The sequence below is a fragment of the Diachasma alloeum genome, unplaced genomic scaffold, assembly GCF_001412515.2.
Source record: "Diachasma alloeum isolate Michigan unplaced genomic scaffold, Dall2.0 Dall_scaffold_00176, whole genome shotgun sequence".
Classification (NCBI taxonomy): Eukaryota; Metazoa; Arthropoda; class Insecta; order Hymenoptera; family Braconidae; genus Diachasma; species Diachasma alloeum.
Window position 1 is genome coordinate 5034817 of NW_021680342.1, and position 11145 is coordinate 5045961.

The window sequence follows — 11145 nt, forward strand, 5'->3', positions numbered from 1 at the left end:
CTTTTTTTCTAACTTTTACCCGCCCCCCGCGTGTTGCGGCCGACTCCGAAGCTTCATATCAAAATTTGCACAGTCGGTAACAGGGAAAGTGTCAAAATAATATAATTGACCAGGTCTGTATGAGGCTCCGAAGTCAGGGTGCCTTTTCCGGACGAAAATGAATACATTAGTCAATTTTAATCAATTTTTTTCGACCATTATAGCGTCTTCGGAAGATCCTGAAAAACGGTATTCCCAGGAACGTGAGATTGATCTAGTGGTGTTTTTCTGGTTCCTTTAGCTCTACTCTAGGTTCAGTATCACATCCTGCGGACCTCTCGCGGACATCCTGCAGATATTTTCGAAATTTCTCATTTTTTTCAATTTTTTTCAACTTTTTTTACTTTTTCCACTTTTCAAACTTTCTTTCAAGTTTTTAAACTTTTTACTTTTATTACAGGGTCATGTTTTGACCATTACATTTTGACCCTTAGATTCTGCCTCTTGCATTTTGACCCTTATTTTTTGAATCTTTTATTTTGAACCTTATATTTTGACCCTTACATTTTGACACTTAGATTTTCACCCTTAGATTTGGACATGCACTTGGGTTCCAGACCTGTATGGAAGACCGTGCTGTAGCCGCTAGTTACCCAGCGATTTAACGTTCATGTGCCCTTAATTATTGTAATGAACGCATGATGGCGCCAGTGGTTTTAGTGGCTTCATACTTGCGTTCCAATGACGAAACAATGTCTTCACTTGACAAAATTCGAATTGAGGATCAAGTTTCCAGAATTGTAGAAATCCCTGAAAATCTAGACCACGGAAAAAAACGAGGGAAATTTTTCAATTGATTGACTGATTGAGAATTTTATTACTATACGTTATATTGTACAAATGACGTAATGACACAAGTCATGTAGCAAAGATAATAGAGGCAGTATAAACAGAGATTTAGATAATAAACCCACACGCTGGGGATGTAAATTCGGTAGATTTTAGCACGTTTGGGGTGTATGTGCTATTTTTTCTGATTTTTTTTATAGGACTAGGGACCTTGCAGAATTGGAAGCGCCAATGAGTCAGTATTTCGGTAAGATTCGAGGAGTAGAATAATGGTATTGAAGACTGCGGATTGTGTGACGAATTTATAACATTTTCGATGTATCAGAATATTTTTTGAATAAAGTTAATCATATTTATTGATAAAATTATGGTCATGAATACTACATATATTCGGAGAGTCCTACGATTTATTATATTTGAAACCTGGAATATTCGAATGAACTCTTTTTACACAATTTTTTGTCATGGATACATTATCCATCGCGGACAGACGATTGAGTGCCGAATTCGAGAAATCCATCTAAATTAATATCTGTCATGCTCAAATATCGAATGATCCCTGAGGAATAATTTCTAAAGCTACTCAATACCTCTGCCGCAGAAAAATCGATGACTCTCATCATAAAAACAATAAAAGCTGATACCATCACTTTTGCGTTCATAAATATTTCAAACGCACTCCACTTTCGTTGCGTTCAGCGTGACATACAGGGACAAAGAATACTTGATGTGGTAGATGAAGATTGGATTTTGTCTAGTGACTTCATCAACTATGAATGAGTAATTTTTTAATGCCACAAAGCAATAAAAAGAAAGGCCGGACACATCCTTCGTTCGTTTAATATCCACGTCTTTTTACAATTCATTCAAAGCAATCCAACACTGTATTATACTCATAACAATTCTCGCATTTGCGGGGTTCCAGGGGCGAGAGGGTGGCACGTCACAATCCACCGCTCAAGTTGTAAAAGCAGAATCTTAAGTGATGGAAACCATGCGAATGAGGGAGAGAAAAAAGTGACGGGGAAAGCTCCGGGGAAAATCGTGGCATTTTTACCGCCCGGCGATTATTCGTGGATGGCGTAATTTTAGTACAGGAAATACCGCTGCATTGCGCGCTTCATACCGTGGAATTTTTTCGTTTCACGCTGGGGATGTAATAAAAAAGGGGGATTCTGCTTGATGAGAAAAAAGTTATGACGAGAGAGAGAGAGAGAGAGAGAGAGAAAAAAACAGCTAAGCTGTTTCTGATAATTTTTCTTGGAATAATGTGCGAATGGAAGAAAGTAATTTTCCTTTGTCACGATGAAAAAACATCAAAGGAGAGAGCATTTATTAATAGCGCAGACGCGTGTAATAGGGTGATGGAAATTATGATGATTTTCTACGCAACTCTGTCAACTCGAGGAGAAACTTGGTTATTATAATTATAGTGAAGCGTTTGTGTAATGGTAAATTTAGCCGCAGGGATGACACTTTTATTCGTTAATTGCGATTTTCTTCTTTACTACCGGAGGGAAAAAGAAGGAATATTTTTTTAATTTGAAAAATTCGAATTTCTAAAACCGAAATTATGCTCGAACTGCCAACGATATTTTTCAGTCGCGAATAGTTTTTTCTCCGATTTTTTGTTGACCTAAAAAATTACATACACAGGGGATATTCTGTACTGCCTGGGTATCATGAGTTTTAATTATTTTATGTTGTTCGGGGGCTTGGCAGAATGTAAATACAATAGAAGCAATAGAGCCTGAGACAACGAGATACACGACAGAGTGAAGATTCGCTGTGTTGGCCAGTCAGGGTCCAACGTGAGCGACGCTCCAACGATCGTATGCATATGCAAATTCCAACTGAACAGACCTCTCCAGTGTTACAACCCCACTCGGTCTCCTCTCCTCGACCCTCTCTCTTTTCCCACCCACTCCTGCCCATAACCATTTCTCACTCCTACCTGTTCCCCAATCGCGTTATTCCTGCCGAGTGACTTCTAGACGAAACCTGCCGAGAATATTACTGTTGGATAATTTCATGTCCCACATCGAGTCTAGTACTAGGTCGCATACATCTTATTATTTTTTTCCCCTGACCCCATCAAGTTTTCATTGCTCTCATTTTTTTTTCTTCTTTGGTTCTTATGGTAATTTCTATTATGTCTGCAAGTAAAAGCCCAAGGGCTGCGACTATGGGGCTGTAATCTGCAAAATCATAGCCTGGTTGCACCAGTTTTAATTAACGAAATCGTCAATTAACGGCGACTAATTTATTCGAGGTTTCAAATAGCTAAAACAGAGCTTGCACTGTTAGAAAAAAAATGAAATTTCAAGGTTCACTGAAAATTCAGTAAAATTCCAGAATTTTAAGCAGTATAAAGGCGAGAATTCCTTAATTTATTTGAATTTCCAATCTAACATGAATATTTAGTGCCAAATTACAATGAATTTTCAGCGACATCTGAAATTGCATGATTTTTTTCTTCTAAATCTCATTCAGTATCACTCTCCTGAAAATTCAAGAATAAATTTACCGGAATTTTCGGGTTTTCTATTTGTTTTCAGAGAAAAACGGAACTAAAATTTACAGTTCTCTTTGATTTTTCCACGAAATTCTTAGTTTTCAATTAAATTCCTTGAAATTTCAGTGGTAATTAAATTCGATAAAAATTTCCAAAAATTGGTTAAATCGGCCCCTAATTAAATAAACATACTTTTGAATAAGAAAAAAAATACATGTATTACGAAAAATATTCGGCCTAAATGGGTGGTCTTACTTCGAGCTCATTAATTCAATTATTGCGAAAAAAACATATCCAAATTGACAATATTTAATTCTTCAATTGAGAATATATCGCTCCATCCAGGTCCATATCTTCCGTGAATCTTCTCAACTCCTTAAACGAGAAAAAATGTAGCATTAATACCTCCACTAATCAAGAGCGGCTGAGTTATATGTGAGTGCAGAGAGAAATTTAGGAATCCCATAATTACGCTGGTAAATCCCCGAAGAATTCCCTGAATTTGCGCAATTGGGGCAGGTCAATTTTATGGAGAAATTCGAGAATTCTCGTGTATTGTTGAGTACTAACATTAAAGTCCTGTCTGACTGGGTGATTCAAAACTCAGTTGACCAAACTACCACTCCCACCACTTAAACCCCAGTGGTCCAACTGCACCTCGAGTCGGACACGTTTATTGCGCATTCACCCGATACTAGAATATGAAAATTCGCCTGGTAAAAGAGTTTTCATGATAAAACTTGTTTTTTTCGAATGACTAAATGTGAATGAAAAAACCTTAGTAGCCACCACTCGCTGAATTTTCGGGGGTTCCACGCAATTCGTATATATGAAGTAGGTTAATTGCCGTTCGCACGATTTATGTAACATCTCATGTATACCAGCGGTTTCGTGAATGTAGAAATTATTCCTCCAGCCCAGAAGTATAATCAAGCGCATTGCAATGCGCTCTCCCCATCCCCATGAAAAGAATTTGTGGGAAATCTTTTTTTTTTTTCATTTTTTCTCTCCAGTTTCTAGAAGCAAAGTTTCAAGTGAAGAAAACGAATAAAATTTTCACTCAGTGGCACTCATGCTGACTAAAATGTGAAATTCGAACTATTGGAGAAAATGGAGCCAAGGAAAAAGGCGAGCATGCAATAAAATCACAATGTTATGTGGAGTATGGTGGGAATGTATGTGAAAAATATGAACGAACAGATATGTCGAATATTCGCGGACACCTTCTGTTCCGCGATATTATTGTCATTCAAAGAACGCTTTTGTTGCTGTTAATCTTGCAATTAATTCAACATCATTAAACATTCGAGCTGATGCAAATATAACAGACATTTAATTGAATTAAAACGTCTGTGCGATTATATTCCATTCTTGTTTCCAACAACGTAAATAATTAGTGGCAAAAAAAGAACAGGCAAAAGAAAAGAAGATGAAAAGAGCATTGCGTATTCTGATGCAGTTGTATCGCAGTTTATCCAGGGTTTGCAGTCGGTGGAAACATACCAATTAGCCGTTTTGCATGGCAACTGAGGAAGCACAGTTGGTGTCGGGTGCACATTTTCTTCTTCTCAGCGTGGAAAAAAACAAGGGTAAAGAATAAAGAACAACAATGAAAGTGGGTGAAAAAAAAATAGAAGGATGAGAGTAGAAAGTCTGCGGCGGCCTCTCAACATGATAGATAACGTCGTAATTCATAAAGCTACGTTGCTGTAGGTCGTCTCGACGTGATCTTGGTGTTGGGTGTAAGGAGAGAGAGAGTCGACTAATTTGACTATCTGTTGCATTTTTTAAAATGATCATTGGTTATGTGCAATAAAATTATTGGGTGCGGAGTCTCCGCTTATTCACCTGGAATTCCAAACGAGAAAAATCACTCCTTTCTCTCATAATTAAAACATAAAAAGTACTTGAACAATAATTTTTTTTTTCATTTCTGGGTTATAGTCAAAACTCAATAAAAAATTAATTAAATTCCGATTGTGCATGGATGATTCTACGAGTGAGGAACTTGAGACAATAGAACAGAACTTGAACTTGCTTACTTACAACGGTAAATAGTTTGTTGAAGGACTTTGGAGGGATATAAATTACCGTGGGGGTTTTCGGTCGAAGGTATTGCATTTAACCGTAGTTGAAAATGAAGGGTGATAAACGCCCGCGTTTGCGCGTGACAACCTTAATTCACTACCCTCTTACTCTCTGTGTATACTGTTGAAGGGTGGAAAGGGGAGGTGGGGAGGAGGGCTAAAGTCGCGGACGATTGTGCGCGCGGAGAGAGAGAGAGAGAGTGCGTTACCAGTCCACGGCAGATGCTATCCTAAATTCGGATTACAGCATCAAGTAATCCGATTGTAGATATTGTACATGGAGGACCCTGGATATCAATGAGAGTTGAATTGTCCAGGCTTCATTGGGCCCTGGAACTGATGCATACCAATGATATTTCCCAATTCTGAATTTTCCCCCTTGAGGTGGGCACCTTTTTTACGTTTTAATCCCAACAAAGACAACAATCCTGGGTAGATGAAAAATTAATTTCAAATTGAGTGGAGAATATTTGAATGGGAAGTCCCTGAAGTTGAAGATCATAAGTATTAAGTACCATGAGAGTGGAATTGACCGGCATTCGTAGAGCTCTGGAACTGATGCATACCAATAATATTTCTCAATTCTGAATTGTTTCCCCTTGAGGTGGGCTGTCATTATAGTGTACACATATTTTTTACGCTTTAATCCCAACAAAGATAACAATCCTGGGTAGATGAAAAATTAATTTAAAACTGAGTGGAGAATATCAGATTTTTCTCATTTGAATGAGAATACCCTGACGTTGAAGATCATAAGTAGTTCTAAAATGATGCAAAAATATCAAAACATACAACTGTCAGTTCCCATCAATTGTTTACTACAATCATTGAAGTTACCCGTTATAAAAGTTATAGATAAACTTCTGAAACATTGCAATTTGAAAATCTAATATCAATGTACAAAAATACAGTATAATACCTCAACATCTAGTATTGTAATCGTAATATATTTTGTGAAGCTAATAAATCCTATCCGGATTCCTAAAGCATTTTAATAAAAAAAAATCATAAGTCAAAAATCGATTTGAAATGGAGTGGAGAATATTTTTCTCACTTGAATGGGTGCTCCCTGAAGTTGAAGGTCATAAGTATCATCGAAAGTTCAGTTTTTAGTAGAACCATATCCCATGCACACGGCGAGAAATATTCAATAAAAATTACGTATCGTTTCCGCAATTCCGGAGCGAAATGTGGTTGTAGGAAATTTTACGGAACTGTCACGGAATTTTTTCAGAGCGCTCCGTAATTTTTATCTGAATCTCGGGTGAAAAATTACGATGCCGTCACTTAAATTTTCTGAGTCGATTCCGTAATCGGTGAGCGAATTGTGAGTTCCGTAATTTTTACTGAACATTTCTCTCCGCGTGTATGACGAATTCCCGGTCTTCAATCCAATGAGAACCTATTTAATGAATTTCTAATGTTTTCATATATAATTACCTCGGCCCGGTGGCCTGGCGTAGTGGTTAAGGCCGTTGCCTCACAAAGGATAGGTTCCAGGTTCGATTCCTGGCCGGGTAGAATGGTGAGATCTAACCATTTTTAAAGTCTTGATCAATCGCCATATAGTCTCATCAGACTCGAAGCGATATAAAATAAGCATAAAAAAAATAATATATATATATATATATAATTACCTCCTTTCAATCCTCGGAATTATCCCGAATTCTCGCAATTTTCCGCGGCTTATCATGAATTTCATCATACGAAAGTACTCTTAACCCTAACTGATCCCCACATTGGAATTGCAAATGATCGATTGAATCGTCGCCCTCAGTATTCAACTTGAGATCGTATATATACCCCACATCCCCATCCCAGCGATTAATTTGATTCTGTGGAAGATCAGGGACTCGATTATTCCGCGTGGTCGAGTCTCGGATGCTTGGGTGTGCGGCACTCTAAAGTACCTACTTTATACCCAATTCTCTTTCCTTCGAGCCCTCATTGAATCCTCGATCAGCGATAAATTTCCAATAATCTTCAATATTCATGATCATCTGGAGCCTTTAAACACCTATCACACATTGCTCAGATTGAAGGGACACATAATATCAGCGTCGAGTACTGTCTAAATCCGTCCCTTGTGTTGGGGTTGATGTGTCCCTGTATATTGCCAAGTCCTCTTTGGCATTATGATCATGAATATTCACTGTTCGAGAAGCGTGTGTCCTCCATCACAGGCGAATGAAGGATTCTCGTATAATCTTCATTGTGATGGGCCTATAGTGAATCCCAGGAGATGCTGTCCTTTGATTTCAATGATGTAACCACTGCACAAGTTGTAATTGAAATGCGAATCTCACGCGGACAAAAATTCCTCAATAAACAGTCTTCCCTAAAAAATTCAGTAGCGAAGTGGTAAAGTGGTACAAGTCAATTTTGACTATTGATCAGTTGTCAATGAATATCTCGGAATCTAAGGGAGATAGCTAAATTTTCGGTATAACCTTTTTTATAGAGTCGGTTAAGACCTACAACAAATCTAATTACGAAAATTTCGCTATCTCCCTTAGATTCCGAGATATTCCTCAAAAACTCAAGCAGACAGACCACCAGTGGTCAGTCGACCATTTTACCACTTCGCTACTGAATTGATTTACTTTTCCGAATTTTAGAAAGCGTTGAAAAATGGTTAAAGTGTTAAAGGCTGTTCAATGCCCCGGGGATGAATTTTATTTTCATTTTCACTTATTTCCTGGCATCGGTATCTGCCTGTTTTTTTGCTTTATTCTGTTCCATTGTCTGCAGTTAAGCTTAAGTTACTTATGCTAATTCCATTCTTTTATCTCTTTTGTTCCTCAGTTTCCTGCGTATGACTTGTGTCATTGTTTGCTTTGTGCAGCTATCATTTTCCAACTAAGTTGGAGGAAGGAGATGCATTTCTCCTTCCGCCTTCACTTTTTAAAAATTCGTTCTAATGAGTGTTTAGCACTCTTAGAATTTGCAAGGGTTGTTCCACATCAAAGACAGTTACAAACAACTCCCGTAACTACTCACAGGTCTATTTATGAAAAAATAATAATGGTAAATGGGATGCAATGGTGTAGTTGATGTTTATCATTGACATGTGAGAAGGAAATAACTCCAAGGAGCATCTGAGAACTATTTGAAATCGTCAGTGAGAGGCTGTCCAATTAGTGACAACATATTTTTGCGCATATTGTCCACTGGGGACAGTTGGAATAAGAGAACATAGGGTGAGGTAGAAGTGGAAGGGTGAGTGAACGAGGTTCAACGAATGAAGGTAAAGAGGGTTAGCTGTAGCTGTGGTACCTGGTAACGAATGCTGAACACGTACGAGGTGGAGGTGAGTACGAACGTATCCGGCAGGAGAAATGAGGAAAAGACACCGCTATACAGTAATACATTTTCTGTTGGTAAAAAGAGGCTAGTATTGCCAGTAAGAAATGCGCTATATTCCAGAGGTGATAGCCACGATTTTTGGGTATTGGTTGGCGCTTTCCCCTTTGTCCTGTACGCCAGCCACAAAGAAATCCGAGCTTAGCCCACTGACGTTTCATTTTTTACATTTTTTTCTCCTTTTTTACTCTACTGTGCGCTCTTTTTATTTTCTCACCATGGACTGTCGTGAATCCTCTCACGGTTAGATGGTAGGTAAGAAGATCCCTCCTAGGAGAAACCCGTCTTCGGCACATGTACGTGGACTATTCGATACATATACGCCGAGTATATAGATTCTATGGGAGAGATAGTCTCGATATACTTGCGGTAGAAGTAGGAGGAATATACCAAGATTGCACGTCTCAGGGAAATACTTCTTGAAATACGTACATGTCAGATGGGATAAACATGACTAAGGCATTGTGAGAAATTCAATTCCACTTTTTGTTTTTTTTGCGATAATTTCCTCAGGCTTTCTTCGTCTTTGATTTCTTTCGAAATTATTGCGTTAAAGGCGAAAACAAAGGCATTCGTTGGGCCCTGGGATTGAATTAAATCGCGGGAATACTGTATTCGATTTTAGAACATGTCAGGTAGGATAAACATGACTGAGAATAAACATGATTGTAAGAAATTCAATTCCACTTTTTGTTTTTTTTGTGATAATTTCCTCAGGCTTTCTTCGTCTTTGATTTCTTTCGAAATTATTGCGTTAAAGGCGAAAACAAAGGCATTCGTTGGGCCCTGGGATTGAATTAAATCGCGGGAATACTGTATTCGATTTTAGAACATGTCAGGTAGGATAAACATGACTGAGGCATTGTAAGAAATTCAATTCCACTTTTTGTTTTTTTTGCGATAATTTCCTCAGGCTTTCTTCATCTTTGATTTCTTTCGAAATTATTATGTTAAAGGCGAAAACGAAGGCATTCGTTGGGCCCTGGGATTGAATTAAATCGCGGGAATACTGTATTCGATTTTAGAACATGTCAGACAGGATAAACATGACTGAGGCATTGTAAGAAATTCAATTCCACTTTTTGTTTTTTTTGTGATAATTTCCTCAGGCTTTCTTCATCTTTGATTTCTTTCGAAATTATTATGTTAAAGGCGAAAATGAAGGCATTCGTTGGGCCCTGGGATTGAATTAAATCGCGGGAATACTGTATTCGATTTTAGAACATGTCAGGTAGGATAAACATGACTGAGGATAAACATGATTGTAAGAAATTCAATTCTACTTTTTGTTTTTTTTGTGATAATTTCCTCAGGCTTAGGAAATTATATTTTAGACGTAGAAATACTTCTTGAAATAGATACATGTCAGATGGGATAAACCTTGCTAAGGCATTGTAAGAAATTCAATTCCACTTTTTGTTTTTTTTTTAATAATTCCCTCGGGCTTTCATCATCTTTGATTTTTATTTGAAATTATTACGCTAAACGCGAAAAGGAACTGAGGTAAATGGCTTCAGGAATAACTGCTTTCCATTGAAAGCCCAGGAAACTTTTTTATGCCAAACGATATAATTAATTTCTTTTTGTTTAATCGAATTCTGAATGAGTCAGGAGAGAGTACTCTATATTGAGGGAGCTAATCGGATAGAGAGGGTTCTGCAGTAACGTTCCTCATTGGTAACGCCTCTATCTTCTAAAAACGCACTCGAAACGTCTTTACGTTCACTGCTCCTCAGGTTATTCGCCGGTAATATCCACAAATGGGATTTTGATGGTGATATATTAGAATCGAATTTTTTCTCTGAATATTGTATACGACTATGAGAAGAAACGAAATATGTTGTTAAGACATATAGGGGGGAGTATAGTTGGGTGTCTGTGCAAGCAGTCTTTCATTTTGCGGGTTGTATACCGACAAGACCTCGTTTTAGTAACCAGTCGAGTCACGTAGATACGTAAACTTCATTTTCACAGAAGCGACCGACTAACAAAGGATGACGAGCTAAATAAAAAAGAAAATTATACGGATGGATGTGATGCGGTGGAGTATGAATGTATCCTGATATATTTTTGTTATCGTACCTATTTCTTCGTTCTTAGCGGATGAACATTGAGAAGTTTTTCTCCACACAGCCACACAGCCACCACCGTCGGTGCAATGTATATTAGATTTCAAAACATTTTTCAAAGACTGATCTCTCTTGAAATAAAATTGAGATAACACCTGAATTATTCGGTTTCAATCGCTTAATTATCAAATTCTTTCTGTAATTACTAGGAAAAGGAGTTTCGCACGCGCAGGATTGCCTAGTGATTTATACATATCATTTTTTATCATTATGTATTCATCTA